Below are 18,245 nucleotides of genomic sequence, written 5' to 3' on the forward strand. Positions count from 1 at the left end.
TGGAGATGCCAGGGATTGAACCTGGGACCTTCTGCTTCCTAAGCAGATGCTCTACCACTGAGCCACCGTCCCTCCCCTTGGCCACTGTGTGACACAGAGTGTTGGACTGGAGGGGCCATTGGCCTGATCCAACACGGCTTCTCTTATGTTCTTATGTGACACAGAGTGTTGGACTGGAGGGGCCACTGGCCTGATCCAACAGGACTTCTCTTATGTTCTTATGTGACACAGAGTGTTGGACTGGATGGGCTACTGGCCTGATCCAACTGGGCTTCTCTTATGTTCTTATGTGACACAGAGTGTTGGACTGGATGGGCCACTGGCCTGATCCAACTGGGCTTCTCTTATGTTCTTATGTGACACAGAGTGTTGGACTGGAAGGGCCATTGGCCTGATCCAACATGGCTTCTCTTATGTTCTTATGTGACACAGAGTGTTGGACTGGAGGGGCCATTGGCCTGATCCAACAGGGCTTCTCTTATGTTCTTATGTGACACAGAGTGTTGGACTGGAGGGGCCATTGGCCTGATCCAACAGGGCTTCTCTTATGTTCTTATGTGACACAGAGTGTTGGACTGGAGGGGCCATTGGCCTGATCCAACATGGCTTCTCTTATGTTCTTATGTGACACAGAGTGTTGGACTGGAGGGGCCATTGGCCTGATCCAACAGGGCTTCTCTTATGTTCTTATGTGACACAGAGTGTTGGACTGGAGGGGCCATTGGCCTGATCCAACAGGGCTTCTCTTATGTTCTTATGTGACACAGAGTGTTGGACTGGAGGGGCCACTGGCCTGATCCAACATGGCTTCTCTTATGTGACACAAAGTGTTGGACTTGAGGGGCCATTGGCCTGATCCAACAGGGCTTCTCTTATGTTCTTATGTGACACAGAGTGTTGGACTGGAGGGGCCACTGGCCTGATCCAACATGGCTTCTCTTATGTGACACAAAGTGTTGGACTTGAGGGGCCATTGGCCTGATCCAACAGGGCTTCTCTTATGTTCTTATGTGACACAGAGTGTTGGACTGGAGGGGCCACTGGCCTGATCCAACATGGCTTCTCTTATGTGACACAAAGTGTTGGACTGGAGGGGCCATTGGCCTGATCCAAAAGGGCTTCTCTTATGTGACACAGAGTGTTGGACTGGAAAGGCCATTGGCCTGATCCAACAGGGCTTCTCTTATGTTCTTATGTGACACAGAGTGTTAGACTGGAGGGGCCATTGGCCTGATCCAACAGGGCTTCTCTTATGTTCTTATGTGACACAGAGTGTTGGACTGGAGGGGCCATTGGCCTGATCCAACATGGCTTCTCTTATGTTCTTATGTGACACAGAGTGTTAGACTGGAGGGGCCATTGGCCTGATCCAACAGGGCTTCTCTTATGTTCTCAAGTGACACAGAGTGTTGGACTGGAGGGGCCATTGGCCTGATCCAACATGGCTTCTCTTATGTGACACAGAGTGTTAGACTGGAAGGGCCATTGGCCTGATCCAACAGGGCTTCTCTTATGTTCTCAAGTGACACAGAGTGTTGGACTGGAGGGGCCATTGGCCTGATCCAACATGGCTTCTCTTATGTTCTTATGTGACACAGAGTGTTAGACTGGAGGGGCCATTGGCCTGATCCAACAGGGCTTCTCTTATGTTCTTATGTGACACAGAGTGTTGGACTGGAGGGGCCATTGGCCTGATCCAACATGGCTTCTCTTATGTTCTTATGTGACACAGAGTGTTAGACTGGAGGGGCCATTGGCCTGATCCAACAGGGCTTCTCTTATGTTCTTATGTGACACAGAGTGTTGGACTGGAGGGGCCATTGGCCTGATCCAACAGGGCTTCTCTTATGTTCTTATGTGACACAGAGTGTTAGACTGGAGGGGCCATTGGCCTGATCCAACAGGGCTTCTCTTATGTTCTTATGTGACACAGAGTGTTAGACTGGAGGGGCCATTGGCCTGATCCAACAGGGCTTCTCTTATGTTCTCAAGTGACACAGAGTGTTGGACTGGGTGGGCCATTGGCCTGATCCAACATGTTCATAGCTTTCCCCATGGGCAAGTGGCCCATCTCGTCCGGCAGCCTCTTCCCTACAGTGGCCAACCAGTTGACCCGGAAGGCTAACAGATGCTGTTTCCTAACTCCAGTGTTTAGAGGTCTGCCGCTCCTGAATACGAAAGTTCCTCTTAGACATTGTAGATTATAATCGAGTTGGGCAGCTGTGTTGGTGTGAAGCAATAGAACAAAGTTCTTAAAGATGTTACAGGACTCCCAACTTTTTTCTATCGTAGATCATGGTGATTGCAGCCATGAAATTAAAAGACGTTTGCTCCTTGGGAGGACAGCTATGGCAAACCTGGGCAGTATCATAAAAAGTAGAGACATCACCCTGCCAACAAAAGTCCGTATAGTCGAAGCTGTGGTATTCCCAGTAGTATGTATGGCTGTGAGAGCAGGACCATAAGGAAGGCCGAGCGCAGAAGAATAGATGCTTTTGAGCTGTGGTGCTGGAGAAGACTCTTGAGAGTCCCTTGGACTGCAAGAAGATCCAATCAGTCAGTCCGAAGGGAAACCAACCCTGACTGTTCACTGGAAGGTCAGATGCTGAAGCTGAAGCTCAAATCCTTTGGCCACCAAATGAGAAGGGAGCACTCCCTGGAGAAGACCCTGATGCTGGGAAAGACAGAAGGCAAAAGAAGAAGGGGACGGCAAAAGATGAGATGGCTGGACAGCGTTACTGATGTAACAAACACGAATTTGAGCAGACTTCGGAGGATGGTGGAAGACAGGAGGGCCTGGCGTGACTTGGTCCAGGGGGTCGCAAAGAGTCGGACTTGACTGTGCGACTGAACAATAACAACAAAAAGATTATAATCACTGGCAGAGCTAACTCCTCCATGAAATTGTCTAATCCCCAAGTATAATTCCACCAGCAGGGAATTCCGTAATAAAGTCCTATTCCCACCCCCCCCCACACACACAAACACACGGGGGGGGGGTATTCTCCTATGTATTAGCTTAGCAGGGCCAGTCCCGCCACTGGACAAACTAGGAGATTGCCTAGGGTGCTGGCCTTCTGGGGGTGCCAAATTAGGTGCCCCCCCATGTGATTCATTATCAGTGCAGGGGGGATGCCAGAAGCTGGCCTTGACTAGGATGTCATGGAGTCTAGGGCCGGCTCTGTAGCTTGGTAGCCTTTTAAATGGTTGCTGTGGTTCTGGTTTTGTGCTTTTCTGAATACAAGAAGAGCAGCTGAGAAATGGTTTCAATCAATAAAATTACTTTTTAAAAAGTCTCTCCGTGCGCAGTAAGATCCAAGCGGGCTGGTCTGAAGCGGCAGAACAAAGCAGGAGTCCAGCGGTACCTTTAAGACCAACCCAGTTTGATTCAGAATGTAAGCTTTCGTATGCATGCAGAATCCGAATATTTTAAGGAAGACTGTGGGATAGCACACTGATGGATTGCGTTGATTTTATCGTGTCAATTATTAATGTATTTTAATTCTTAATTTTATTGTTAGGATTTTTTACGTTGCGAGCCGCCCTGAGCCCGCTTCGGTGGGGTAGGGCGGAATATAAATCAAATGAAATAAAATAAAATAAATAAGAATTCTTTGGACGAGGGGATGGCGTCCAGTGGGCTGAAATACATGCAGTCGGTGGGTTAAGAGAGAGTGTAAACTGATCCAAGATAAGGGTCAGATGGCAAAATAGTGTCATAAATGGGAAGACCATTTGGTCTGGATAGCAATCAAAGGTCATAAAACCCTCGGTCCGCAGCCAGGCTGAACATCTCCACCTGGCACAGTCTGCTGTTCTCTGGGTATCTCTCTGAGGCTCCATGCCCTCTGGTGACTGCCAAGTGAACCCACTTTATGGCTGGCCCTGGAGCCAGGATCAAGCCCTCCCAGGCTGTTTATGAGGCACGTTATCGGGCTTTCTTGCAGTACGCTGTGTCAGGTGCTGATAATGGGGGGGAGGGGTGGGTGGGCAAAGGGCTCCCACCAGGAGACAAGAAGCAAATAAGTTGCCGGGTGTAAGTGAGGGCAGAGAGCGGGGACGGAGGAAGAACCAGTCATTTTCTAGGGATCCTGAACGTTTTTTTTGCTTTCCTCTGCTCATAGAATTGGGGTCGCTGGGGGAATGGGGGGGGGAGATTGCTGTGCATTTCCTGCATTGTGCAGGGGGTTGGCATACTAGATGATCCCTGGGGGGGGGGCACCCTTCCGGCTCCACGTTTCTATGTTTTCTGCAATGAAACCCCCACAGTGTGAAAAGGAAGCTCAGAGGTCCATAAGAACATAAGAGAACATAAGAGAAGCCATGTTAGATCAGGCTGCCTGGTTGGGCCTTGGAAATTGGAGCAACACCGCAAAGGGAGGAGCATTTGACCCACTGGTGTTTTTTGGCTGGCCAAAGTGGTCATGCGGGAGTAGGGTTGCCAAGTCCAATTCAAGAAATATCTGGGGACTTTGGGGGTGGAGCCAGGAGAGTTTGGGGGTGGGGCCAAGATCAAGGCTGTGACAAGCATAATTGAACTCCAAAGGGAGTTCTGGCCATCACATTTAAAGAGACGGCACACCTTTTCAATTCCTTCCTTCCTTAGGAAATAATGAAGGGTAGGGGCACCTTCTTTTGGGGCTCATAGAATTGGACCCCCTGGTCCAATCTTTTTGAAACTTGGTGGGTATTTTGGGGAGAGGCACTAGATGCTACGCTGAAAATTCGGTGCCTCTACCCCAAAAAACAGGGCCCCCAGAGCCCCAGATACCCGCGGATCAATTCTGCATGATTTTCTATGGGAACAAATCTCCATAGGGAATAACAGAGTTCCCAGCAGACATTTCCCTCCCCTCCCCCTGCTTTCTGACGACCCTGAAGCGGGGGGAGGGCCTCCAAACTGGGGATCTCCTGCCCCCACCTGGGGATTGGCAACCCTATGCGGGAGTGCTATGGGGGTTGTGTATGGGGGTACTCACCATGCAAGCCGTGCCTAGAGAAGCAACAAGAGTTCAAGGTGAAGGGCAGGGTGTGATTCTCCATTGGACTGGCCCCAAAAGCCTCTGTCATTCAGAGCTTGTGCACTGAGACTGAAGCATAGTCTTTTGATCCTCTGACTTTCTGCTCACCAGGTAGGCTTCCCAATCCCCAGGTCCCAGCAGGGGATCCCCCGGTTTTACAGGCTTCCCCCCTCCCCCAGCCAGCTGGCCGGCAGGGGAAGCCCCGCCCCCACAGCCATTATGCACCTCCAGGAACGATTCCCATAGGGAATGATGGGGAATTGATCCGCGGGTGTCAGGGGCTCTGGAGGGGCTGTTTTTTGAAGTAGAGGTGCCAAATTTTCCATATAGCATCTAGTGCCTCTCCCCAAAATACCCCCAAGTTTCAAAAGGATTGGACTAGGGGGTCCAATTCTATGAGCCCCAAAAGAAGGTGCCCCTATCCTTCATTATTTTCTATGGAAGGAAGGCATTTTAAAAGGTGTGCTGTTCCTTTAAATGTGATGGCCAGAACTCCCTTGGAGTTCAATTATGCTTGTCACACCCTTGCTCCTGGCTCCACCCCCAAAGTCCCCAGATATTTCTTGAATTGGACTTGGCAACCCTATCACCAGGCCACTTTCTTGACTGGGGAGGGGACTTATGGGGACAGCCAAGAGACGATGAGAAGACGGCAGCATGAAACTAATAACAGGTATGAGTCGGTCAAATCACACCTTGCCCAAAGCACAGGAAATTCAATTCCGTCTTAATGCCGACTAAATAGCTGGCTGAGATGCTGGGATGCTAGGGTTGCCAACTTCTAGGTGGGGCCTGGTTGGGCTGATCTCCATACTACAGAGTTCCATTTAGGCTTGCCAGTCTCCAGGTAGTGCAGCAATACTGGAGGGGGGGGGAAGGTAAAGGAAAGGTCCCCTGTGCAAGCACCAGTCATTTCCGACTCTGGGGTGACGTTGCTTTCGCAACGTTTTCACAGCAGACTTTTTACAGTATGGTTTGCCATCGCCTTCCCCGGTCATCTACACTTTACCCCCACTTTACCCCACCCATTTGACCGACCTCAGAAGGATGGAAGGCTGAGTCAACCTTGAGCTGGCTACCTGAACCCAGCTTCCGCCAGGATCGAACTCAGGTCGGGAGAAGAGCTTAGGATTGCAGTACTGCAGCTTTACCACTCTGCGCCACGGGGCTGTTATACTGGAGGAAACTGTGCTATAACAAATGCAATAAAGACAAGACTTATAACCACCCAAACTTTTCTGAGTGATTATTCTCTAATGTGACATAATCATGCAAAACGTTACTGTGAGCACAATATATAGTCCCAAGGTATAACAGTAAACAATTGATAACGAGGCCATCATAAAAGTAAGTCCCATGTGAGAGTCCAAAATGCCAAGTTTGAAAAAAAAAGGCTGCAATGCAGAAATCTCTCGTCCCACGCAGCAATCTCAAAGCTCAGCGCGGCCCCTAATAAATTTGCGTGTTTCAATAATAATTCTTCCTCAGGGGACTATTCTCCTGGAACCAAAGCTCACAATTTTAGGCAGGCATGAGTCTAAACATTCAGAAGTGACTTCCACGGTTCTCCCCAATGAAGCATAATTCTGGGTACAGGCTTTCATGTGCATATCCCCAGAAATCAACTTCGTTGGTCTTAAAGGTCAGCCAGTATCATAATGCCCCTGTATAAATCGATGGTGCGGTCTCATTTGGAATACTGTGTGCGATTCTGGTCACCGCACCTCAAAAAGGATATTGTAGCATTGGACAAAGTGCAGAAAAGGGCAACTAGAATGATTAAAGGGTTGGAACACTTTCCCTATGAAGAAAGGTTAAAACGCTTGGGGCTCTTTAGCTTGGAGAAACGTCGACTGCGGGGTGACATGATAGAGGTTGACAAGATTCTGCACGGGATAGAGAAGGTAGAGAAAGAAGTCCTTTTCTCCCTTTCTCACAATATGAGAACTCGTGGGCATCAATGAAATTGCTGAGCAGTCGGGTTGGAACAGATAAAAGGAAGTCCTTCTTCACCCAAAGGGTGTGGAGGGGGTGGAGCCTACAGGCATTGCCAGCTTCAAGACGGGATTGGATAAAAATATGGAGCAGAGGTCCATCAGTGGCTATTAGCCACGGTGTATTGATGGAACTCTCTGGGTTTTTCCACACCATGATTTCTGCATAAAATTATGCACGGGATAGAGAAGGTAGAGAAAGAAGTACTTTTCTCCCTTTCTCACAATACAAGAACTCGTGGGCATTCAATGAAATTGCCGAGCAGTCGGGTTAGAATGGATAAAAGGAAGTCCTTCTTCTCCCAAAGGGTGATTAACATGTGGAATTCACTGCCACAGGAGGTGGCGGTGGCTACGGGCATAGCCAGCTTCAAGAGAGGGGATTGGATAAACCTGTGGAGCAGAGGTCCATCAGTGGATGTTAGCCACAGTGTATTGTTGGAGCTCTCTGTCTGGGGCAAGTGATGCTCTGTATTCTTGGTGTTTGGGGGGGCAACAGTGTGAGGGCTTCTAGTGCCCTCGCCCCACTGATGGACCTCCTGATGGCACCTGGGTTTTTTGGCCACTGTGTGACACATAGTATTGGACTGGATGGGCCATTGGCCTGGCCCAACATGGCTTCTTCTTATGTTCTTCTGTGTGACACAGAGTATTGGACAGGAATGGCCATGGCCTGATCTAACATGGCTTCTCTTAGGTACTTATGTATGACACAGAGTGTTGGACTGGCGAGGCCATTGGCCTGTCCAACAGGGCTTCTCTTATGTTCTTATGTGTGACACAGAGTATTGGACTGGATGGGTCATTGGTCTGATCCAACAGGGCTTCTCTTATGTTCTTATGTGTGACACAGAGTGTTGGACTGGAGGGGCCATTGGCCTGATCCAACAGGGCTTCTCTTAGGCTCTTATGTGTGACACAGAGTGTTGGACTGGATGGGTCATTGGTCTGATCCAACATGGCTTCTCTTAGGTTCTTATGTGTGACACAGAGTGTTGGACTGGAGGGGCCATTGGCCTGATCCAACAGGGCTTCTCTTAGGCTCTTATGTGTGACGCAGTGTTGGACTGGAGGGGCCATTGGCCTGATCCAACAGGACTTCTCTTAGGTTCTTATGTGTGACACAGAGTGTTGGATTGGATGGGTCATTGGTCTGATCCAACATGGCTTCTCTTAGGTTCTTATGTGTGACACAGTGTTGGACTGGAGGGGCCATTGGCCTGATCCAACAGGGCTTCTCTTAGGTTCTTATGTGTGACACAGTGTTGGACTGGAGGGGCCATTGGCCTGATCCAACATGGCTTCTTCTAATGTTCTTATGTTCTTTCTCTTATGTGCTGACCAGGGCTGGGTCTGCTTAGCTTCTGCGATCTGTTGAGACTGGCCCAGCCTGGGCCATCCCGGTCTGGACCTGAAAAGTGGCATACAAATGACTTATTATATAATGGGGGGGGGGGGGGGAGGTGTTGCATGTGAGATAGAAACCTGTTGGCAGAGAAGCTGTTTCTTAACCTTCCGCTCTCTCCGTGCAGGAGCCGGGCTCAGGAGCGGGCAAAGAGCCAGTTTGGTGGGTTGATTAATCCAATGAAACCAAACCGTGAGGCTCCTGTATAACCTGAGACAGACGCACTTTGACTCAGGTGCTGTTCCTGGAAAGACAGGTGAGGATCCACCCCCAGCTTTTCTTGTTTATTGGCACCTTGAATTCTTCCAGAACGTTTGTATCGCTTTCTCACCCCAGCGCAAAGCGCCTGAAGCAGCTTCCAATGATTCAATCCAAACGCACACATCAAAAGCTCCAGGCTTATAAAAACGAGACAAGAAGACTGTGAAAAAGGAAGAAAGAACACAAGCTTATAAATGCAGGAGTGCCTGACACAAAAGCATGAGAATGAAGACCATAAAACATTTTTCTTGAAAGGCCCAGGGGTTTTTTTGAGCAGGAATGCCCAGGAACGCAGTTCCAGCTGGCATGGCATCAGGAGGTGTGGCCTAGTATGCAAATGAGTTCCTGTTGGCTTTTTCTGCAAAAAAAAGCACCCTGTGCGAAACAATGCTGATGGAGGCAAACAAAGAAGGGAAAGAAACTTAACCCAAAAACTGGAGTTAGAAACCTGAAAGGTTAATATGCAATTAAAGGGCCAAACATTAAAAACAAAGTGTAAAATAAATCATAAACCAACATACATGTATTTATTATAGAAAGCTAAAGCCATTTAAGAGAGCCCCGTGGCGCAGAGTGGTAAAGCAGCAGTACTGCAGTACTGTGATCGGAACTTTCTGCTCGCGACCTGAGTTCGATCCCAGTGAAAGCTGGTTCAGGTAGCCGGAAGTCGGTAAAATGAGTCCCAGCTTGCTGGGGAGAAAGTGTAAAAGACTGGGGAAGGCAATGGCAACCACCCTGTAAAAAGTCTGCAGTGAAAACGTTGCGAAAGCAGCGTCACCCCAGAGTAGAAAACGACTGGTGCTTGCACAGGGGACTACCATTTAAGGGCCCATTGTAAGCCTCTATCCTATGTACAATGATAAAATCACAATGGGAACCCACTCAACTTGACCTGACGCGTTTTGACCTAGATTGGTCTTCTTCAGAGGTCAGAAAGGTAAGTACAATACAAGAACTCGTGGGCATTCGATGAAATTGCTGAGCAGACAGGTTAAAACGGATAAAAGGAAATACTTCTTCACCCAAAGGGTGATTAACATGTGAAATTCACTGCCACAGGAGGTGGTGGCGGCCACAAGTATAGCCACCTTCAAGAGGGGTTTAGATAAAAATATGAGCAGAGGTCCATCAGTGGCTATTAGCCACAGTGTGTGTGTATATATAAATTTTTTTGCCACTGTGTGACACAGTGTTGGACTGGATGGGCCGTTGGCCTGATCCAACATGGCTTCTCTTATGTTCTTATGTTCTTAAGTACACTTATTGGCTGATAACACAGAATAGAATAAAACAATAGAACAATGCTGGACCAAAAGGAAATTTAGTGAAGTGACAAAGGCTTAGAGATATTCATGAGGCCTCTTATTCTACAGCCTTATGTCTTAATCAAGGGCATACATAATGCATCCAGCGTCTTATTGTATGTCGCATGATCCAGAATTGATCAAGATAGGTATAAGGTCAGAGTCTATGTGCCAAGAGTTATGTGTGAAACAATGTGGATGTCGAGGGGTGTGGCTTAATATACAAAAGAGTTCCTGCTAGACCTTTTCTACAAAAAAAGCCCTGTAGAAAGCCCACAGGTGACAGGGGAAATACCAATAAAACCATACACCGGAGTATGGATAAGATTGTCTTTGCCCCGAAGATGGCAGCTTTGGTGCCAGTGAGCTTTAATGGGCAAGAGACCCTTCTGCTGCCACATCCACAGGGGTTGCCAACTCTGAGTTGGGAAATTCCTGGAGATTTGGGGGTGGACCCTGGGGTAAGGCAGGGTTTGGGGGAGGGAGGGACCTCAGCAGTGAAGAATGCCACAGAGTCCACCCTCCAAAACATAAGAGAAGCCATGTTGGATCAGGCCAATGGCCCTTCCAGTCCAACACTCTGTGTCACATAAGAACATAAGAGAAGCCATGTCAGATCAGGCCAGTGGCCCCTCCAGTCCAACACTCTGTGTCACAGACGAACATAGAGAAGCCCTGTTGGATCAGGCCAATGGCCCCTCCAGTCCAACGCTCTGTGTCACATAAGAACATAAGAGAAGCCATGTCAGATCAGGCCAGTGGCCCCTCCAGTCCAATACTCTGTGTCACAGACAAACATAAGAGAAGCCCTGTTGGATCAGGCCAATGGCCCCTCCAGTCCAACACTCTGTGTCACATAAGAGAAGCCATGTTGGATCAGGTCAGTGGCCCCTCCAGTCCAATACTCTGTGTCACACATAAGAACATAAGAGAAGCCATGTTGGATCAGGCCAATGGCCCTTCCAGTCCAACACTCTGTGTCACATAAGAGAAGCCCTTTTGGATCAGGCCAATGGCCCTTCCAGTCCAACACTCTGTCACATAAGAGAAGCCCTGTGGGATCAGGCCAATGGCCCATCCAGTCCAACGCTCTGTGTCACATAAGAACATAAGAGAAGCCATGTCGGATCAGGCCAGTGGCCCATCCAGTCCAACACTCTGTGTCACATAAGAACATTAGAGAAGTCATGCTGGATCAAGCCAATGGCCCATCCAGTCCAACACTCTCGTCACCACAGTGGCCAAAAACCCCAGATGCCCTCAGGAGGTCCATCAGTGGGGGCCAAGACACTAGAAGCCCTCCCACGGCTGCTCCCCCCCCCCAAGCACCAAGAATACAGAGCATCACTTTCCCCAGACATAAGAACATTGGAGAAGCCATGTTGGATCAGGCCTATGGCCCATCCAGTCACACACTCTCGTCACACAGTGGCCAAAACCCCCAGATGCCCTCAGGAGGTCCATCAGTGGGGCCAGGACACTAGAAGCCCTCCAAAGGCTGCCCCCCCACCAAGCACCAACATTATAGACCACCACTGCCCCAGAAAGAGAGTTCCAACAATACGCTGTAGCTAATAGCCACTGATGGACCTCTGCTCCATATTTTTATCTAACCCCCTCTTGAAGCTGTCTATGCTTGTAGCCCGCCACCCCCTCCTGTGGCAGTGAATTCCACACGTCAATCACCCTTTGGGTGAAGAAGGACTTCCTTTTATCTGTTCTAACCCGACTGCTCAGCAATTTCATCGCATGTCCACGAGTTCTCGTATTTTGAGAAAGAGAGAAAAGGATTTCTTTCTCTACCTTCTCTATCCCATGTAGAATCTTGTCAACCTCTGTCCAGATCCAGCAGGGCTCTTCTGATTTTCTTCTTCCCTGGAAATCTTGTGGGTCTCTGAATTGCTGCAGGACTCAAATCTTGATCTTCTACAGCAGATCTACATGGCTTCACATGTTGCAAAACCTCTGAGTAACAGTGCAATCCTAAGAAGTCACACCCTTCTAAGAGCATTGATGTCACCGGTTAGAAGGGTGGGTCCCTGCTTACAATATGATCCAGTAAATATTTAAGGGATTAGATGTGCTGGTTTCATTGCTGGTTTGCTAGGGAAAAAATCTCCACATTCCCCTGCCTGCCCAGAAGCCCTTTCTGTGCTGGGGCTGCCAGCCTCCAGTGAGTAAATAAAAAAACGTTAAGAGACACCACAAATTTTAAACAAGACAGTGTAATGTAGAGGTCAGTGGTGTTCTGACCAAGCTTGCACATAGAAACAAGGAAAGGAAAGGTCCCCTGTGCAAGCACCAATCGTTTCTGACTCTGGGGTGACGTTGCTTTCACAACGTTTGCACGGCAGACTTTTTATGGGTGGTTTGCCATTGCCTTCCCCAGTCTTTTACACTTTCCCCCCAAGCAAGCTGGAGACTCCTTTTACTGACCTCGGAAGGATGGAAGGCTGAGGCAACCTGAGCCGGCTACCTGAAACCAGCTTGTCGGGATCCAACTCAGATGGTTAGCAGAGTTCAGACCTCAGTACTGCTGCTTTACCACTCTGCACCACAGGGCCGCATAAGGAATGGAAAGGTCCCCTGTGCAAGCACCAGTCATTTCTAAGTCTGGGGTGACGTTGCTTTCACAACGTTTTCACGGCAGACTTTTTACGGGGTGGTTTGCCATTGCCTTCCCCAGTCATCTACGCTTTCCCCCCAGCAAGCTGGAGACTCATTTTACCGACCTCGGAAGGATGGAAGGCTGAGTCAACCTCGAGCCGGCTACCTGAAACCAGCTTCCATCGGGATGGAACTCAGGTTGTGAGCAGAGAGTTCAGACTGCAGTACTGCAGCTTTACCACTCTGCACCACCGGGCTCTTCAAATAAACAAGAGCATGTAGGAAAAAGATATTCGCAGAAGACAGTTCAAGAAACAGTCTTTCCAATCACAACGGAATGACAATATTCCAGTATTTAGTTCATAGAAGTAACAGCCTATGAACTAAATACTGGAATATTGTTACTCCTTTGTGATTGGAAAGACTGTTTTTTGAACTGTCTTCTGCGAATATCTTTTTCCTTCATGCTCTTGTTTATTTGAAGTTCTATGTGCAACCTTGGTCAGAACACCACTGACCTCTACACTACACTGTCTGGTTGTTTAAAATGTATGGTGTCTCTTAGCGGTTTTTTATTTATACAGCTGTACACTAAGATCCTATAGTTTTGCTAACCTCCGGGTGGGGGGTGGAGTTTTCCTGCAATTATAATTTATCTTCAGGCTAGAGAAACCAGCTTCCCGGGGGGGGGGGGGGGGAACCAGCAGCTGGAAAAGGTAGACTCCATGGAATCAAGGATTGCCAGCTCCAGGGTGGGAAATACCTGGAGGCTTTGAGGGTGGAGCCCGATAAGGGACTCTATGGGGCATAAGGCTATAGAGTCTAACTTCCAAAGCAGCCATTTTCTTCTTCGTCTGGACATCAGTTGTTATCCCAGGAGATCTCCAGCTACCACCTGGAGGTTGGCAAGCCTAGGTCCAAGGTGAAATCTCTTTCCTGGTTCTCTCCTCCACAGGCACTCCCTCTCCCCCCCCACCCATCTCCAGGAAGTGCCCAGGCTTTGTGGACGATACTGAGGACAAAGATTGCCACCACCACCACCCCATGTTGTAAGATGATACCTCATTCATCTCTTGGTAGGTTCTGACCTCACCATTTTAGATCTATTGGTTAAGGCTTCTTGTTCTTGACGTCTTTTCTCTTCAGAAAGGCACACAAATCCCAAGCCAGCTGGCATGCCTCCTGTCCCCAGAGGTGCCTCCTAGTACTTTGTGAGTCGCGCACCCCTGACAACACATACTTGTGGCTGGAGACATCCAAGCTATGAGGAAGTCAGCAAAAAGATGCTATGGGGAAACTCCCCTTCAAACCACTCAAATTCTCAGCATGTTGAAAGAGCTCAGGTTACCCACTGTGGGACACACAGCAAGTAAATAGATCCAAGTCGTCAGCCGTGGTGGTCTGAAGTAGTAGAACAAAATAGGAGCCAAGTCGCACCTTTAAGACCGCTTAGTTTTATTCAGAACGTCAGCTTTGCTCACTGTGCCGGATTCCTCGTCTGATGAAGTGTGCTTAGAGAGCGCACGAAAGCTAACGTTCTGAATAAAACTAAGTTGGTCTTAAAGGTGAAACTTGACTCCTGTTTTGTTCTACAGCAGCTAAATGCGATTCTTGGCCGGGAGAAGGTAAACCGTGAAACTGAGGAAAGTCCGTGGCAGGGCAGAAATGACGAGGAAGGGATGTTGTGGTCTGACTGGAAATGAATCACTTCTGTTCAGCATGCAGAATCACCTCTCCTAGAAAGGCAGATGGAGAAAGATTGTTATGTCACATCCTACAACGTTGCTGGTGGAAGGCACATCCCTTTTCTGGCCTGGGCAGCATCCTGCACATGTTTAAACAAGGCCGTGATCCTGCGCGTGCTTCCTCGAGATGAAGCACTCTTGAACTTCGCAGGATTGTAGTAGCCAAAGAAAAGCTCTGGGGACTGCAAATTGGCCTCTTACTTAATTTAGCTGGTTAAGTTATATTTTAAAATTAATTAAAGTTTTATACGCTACCTTTCCCCCAACTCATGGGCCCAAAGCTGCATTTCATGTAGAAGACAAACTCAACCACGAAGCAACTACAAGTCACCCTACGTTCATTAGCACACTTTTAGGATTTTGGAGCCAGTGGGTCGAGTGTTAAGATCAGCATTTATTTATTTATTTATGTTTATAATTTCTATCCCGCCCTTCCAACAAGTGGCTCAGGGCGACTCACAGCACGGAGCTCCACATAAACACAGTTTAAGCATAAAACAGTTAAAAATAATTAATACAGTTTAAGCATAAATCAGTTAAAATAATTAATACATTTAAAATTTTAAAACATTTAAACCATTTAAACCATTTAAATATTTAAGACATTAGGGACAGCAACCTCTATTATAAACTACACCTGATTTCTTGTTCCTTGTACCAGCTAGTCATAGGCCAGCCGGAAGAGGGCTGTCTTACAGGCCCTGCGGGACTGGGCAAGGTCCCGCAGGGCCCTCACCTCTTCCGGCAGCTGGTTCCACCAGGAGGGGGCCATGACAGAGAAGGCCCGGTCCCTGGTGGATTTTAAGCGGGCATCTGGGAGACCCGAGTTTGAATCCCGATTCTGTCACAGAAGCTCACTGGGTGACCTGGGCTAGTCACACACTCTGAACTTCGCCTGCCTCACAGCGTCGTCGTGAGGAGAAAATGCAGGAATGGAGATGGATGTAAGCCCTTGGGTCCTTTGTGAGGGGGCAAAGGCGGAGTATGAATTAAGTAAATAATAAAATTGTGTGAAAAGTGCTCCCACCCACCCGCTCTTCTGCAACCTCACCATAACGCCATGAGGTAACATTCCTTTGGGGAACTGAGCAAGAGCGGCAGCCAAAGTTGTGTGGTCAGGGGGCACCAGTGGCTCTCTGTTGAGTTACACTGACTCCTAGGAAAGTCTCCCTCAGACTCCCAAATAGGTCTGAAGCACAGCCTCTCTTGATTGATAGTCCACTTTTCTCCTGGGGGTGAGAGAATGACAGGCCATCCAGCAATTCGGTCTAGGGTTGTCAAGTCCAATTCAAGAAATATCTGGGGACTTTGGGGGTGGAGCCAGGAGCAAGGTTGTGACAAGCATCATTGAACTCCAAAGGGAGTTCTGGCCATCACATTTAAAGGGACCGCGCACCTTTTAAATGCCTTCCCTCCATTGGAAATAACGAAGGATAGGGGTACCTTCTTTGGGGGCTCATAGAATTGGACCCCCTGGTCTGATCTTCTTGAAACCTGGAGGGTGTTTTGAGGAGAGGCACCAGACACTATGCTGCAAATTTGGTGTTGCTGCTTCAAAAAACAGCTCTCCCAGAGCCCTAGAGATCAATTTCCCATGATACCCTATGGGAATCGGTTTCCATAGGGAATAATGGAGTGTCCAGCAAACGTTTCCCTCCCCCCACCCTGCTTTCTGATGACCCTGAAGCGGGGGGAGGGCCTCCAACCCGGGGGATCCCCTGCCCTCACCTGGGGATTGGCAACCCTCATTTGGGCTGTAGAACCAACCAGCAGTCTAAAAAACAGAAGTGAAGCAAAGGAGAAGTGTGAACAGGACACATGAATGAAGCAAGATTACACAAGGGGAGGATCCAACCCACAGCAAGCTATAGACTGGGGGGGTGGCTAAACTGCTGTCAGGTAGTCACATGTGGCTCTTTCACACATATTGTGTGGATCTGGAAGCCCCCAACACTCTGTCAGCTGGCTTGGAGAAGGCATTTGTCTCTTTAAAGCACTTCGCCAAAGCCAAGCTTGGAGAATGCATTTAAAGTTGCTTTCTTTCCATCCCTCCCTTCCACTCCCTCCCCTTCCAGAGAGCCAGTTTGGTGTAATGGTTAAGTGCACGGACTCGTATCTGGGAGAAATGGTTTTGATTCCCCACTCCTTCACTTGCAGCTGCTGGAATGGCCTGGGGTCAGCCAGAGCTCTTGCAGGCGTTGTCCTTGAAAGGGGAGCTTATGGGAGAGCTCTCTCAGCCCCACCCGCCTTACAGGGTGTCTGTTGTGAGGGAGGGAGGTAAAGGAGATTTTGAGCCACTCTGAGATTCAGAGTATAGGGCAGGATATAAATCCAATATCTCCTTCCTTCCTTCCTTGTAGCTCTCAAACTTCTAATGTTCATGTCTTGTCGCTCTCAGATATCTGAGGTTTATTCTATGTGGCTCTTATGTTAAGCAAGTTGGGCCACCCTTGATATAGACAGTAGTACAGACTACAGTCACTGATAATTTATCCAAGTAACTTTGTGAAACCTTTTGCACAGTGCTAGGGATGCCAGCCTCCAGGTGGGGCCTGGAGGTCTCCCAGACTTACAGCTCCTCTCCAGACTACATATAGTATGGTGTAGAATTGTTTTCTGTGGCCCCAGAAGGTAGGACCAGAGGTGGTGGGCTCTCCTTCCTTGGAGGTTTTTAAGCAGAGGCTCGATGGACATCTGACAGCAATGAAGATCCTGTGAATTTAGGGAGAGGTGTTTCTGAGTTTCCTGCATCATTGTGCAGGGGTTGGACTAGATTCTAGGTTTTTAGAGAGGCTAGATGGCCCTTTGACAGCAATGAAGATCCTGTGAATTTAGGGGAGGTGTTTGTGAGTTTCCTGCCTGGTGCAGGGGGTTGGACTAGATGACCCTGGAGGCCCTTCCAACTCTAGGATTCTGATTCTACAGAAATGGTTGCCCTGGAAAAAAATGGATGTTTTGGAGGGTGGACTCCAAGGCCTAAGTTGTACTGAGGTGAGATCCTCCCCAGACTCCACTCCTAGATCTTCTCGAGTTTCCCAACCTGGAGCTGAAAATCCAATTCCCTCTAGGTTGCCAATCCCCAGCTTGGTGCAGTGGATCTGCCAGTTTGCTGGGCACTCCATTATTCCCTATGGAGACCTATTCCAATAAGGGATAATGGAGAATTGATCTGCTGGTATTTGAGGCTCTGGGGGGATGTGTTTTGAGGTAGAAGCACCAAATTTGCAGCATAGCATCCAATGCCTCTCCTCAAAACACCCTCCAATTTTCAAAAAGATTGGACCAGGAGGTCCAATTCTATGAGCCCCCAAAGAAGGTGCCCCTCTCCTTCATTATTTCCAGTGGAGGGAAGGCATTTGAAAGGTGTGCAGTCCCATTAAAAGTGATGGCTAGAACTCCCTTTGGGTTCAATTGTGCTTGTCACAACCTTGCTCCTGACCCCACCTCCAGTGTCTCCTGGCTCCACCCACCAAAGTCCCCAGATAGTTCTTGAATTGAACCTGGCAAACCTAACTTCCCCCCCGCCCACAATTGGTGGCCCTGGGTACCCGGTCATATGAGTGCTACCTGATTGCCTACAGAGAAAAGCCCTCTTGAATAATTCCGTATTGCATAGTTTGTGGAAATCTAGGAGAGCAGGAGCCTTCCGCACCTCCTCAGGCAGGTCGTTCCACAAGGTGGGGGCCACCACAGAGAAGGCGCAAGCATGGGCCGTCCTTGGTTTTCCCAATTTGCAGCTTGGCAGTGGCACCCGCAGAAGGCGCTGCTCAGGTGAGAAAAGCCATCACGGCAGAACAGAGGAGTAGAGTCGTTCTCACGAGAGCAAGTTTGGTATAGTGGTTAAGTGTGTGGACTCTTATCTGGCAGAACGGTTTGACTCCCCACTCCTCCACTTGCACCTGCTAGCA

The 18,245-nt window shown here is 48.7% G+C and overlaps 1 non-coding gene across 1 annotated transcript; it reads right to left on the reverse strand.

The window, feature by feature from the left end:
• Positions 1 to 67, reverse strand: TRNAP-AGG (transfer RNA proline (anticodon AGG)). The gene has a single exon. It is a non-coding gene; the product is annotated as a tRNA-Pro (tRNA).
• Between the last annotated feature and the right edge of the window lie 18,178 nt (positions 68 to 18,245).

This window comes from Heteronotia binoei, chromosome 7, assembly GCF_032191835.1.
Source record: "Heteronotia binoei isolate CCM8104 ecotype False Entrance Well chromosome 7, APGP_CSIRO_Hbin_v1, whole genome shotgun sequence".
Lineage (NCBI taxonomy): Eukaryota > Metazoa > Chordata > Lepidosauria > Squamata > Gekkonidae > Heteronotia > Heteronotia binoei.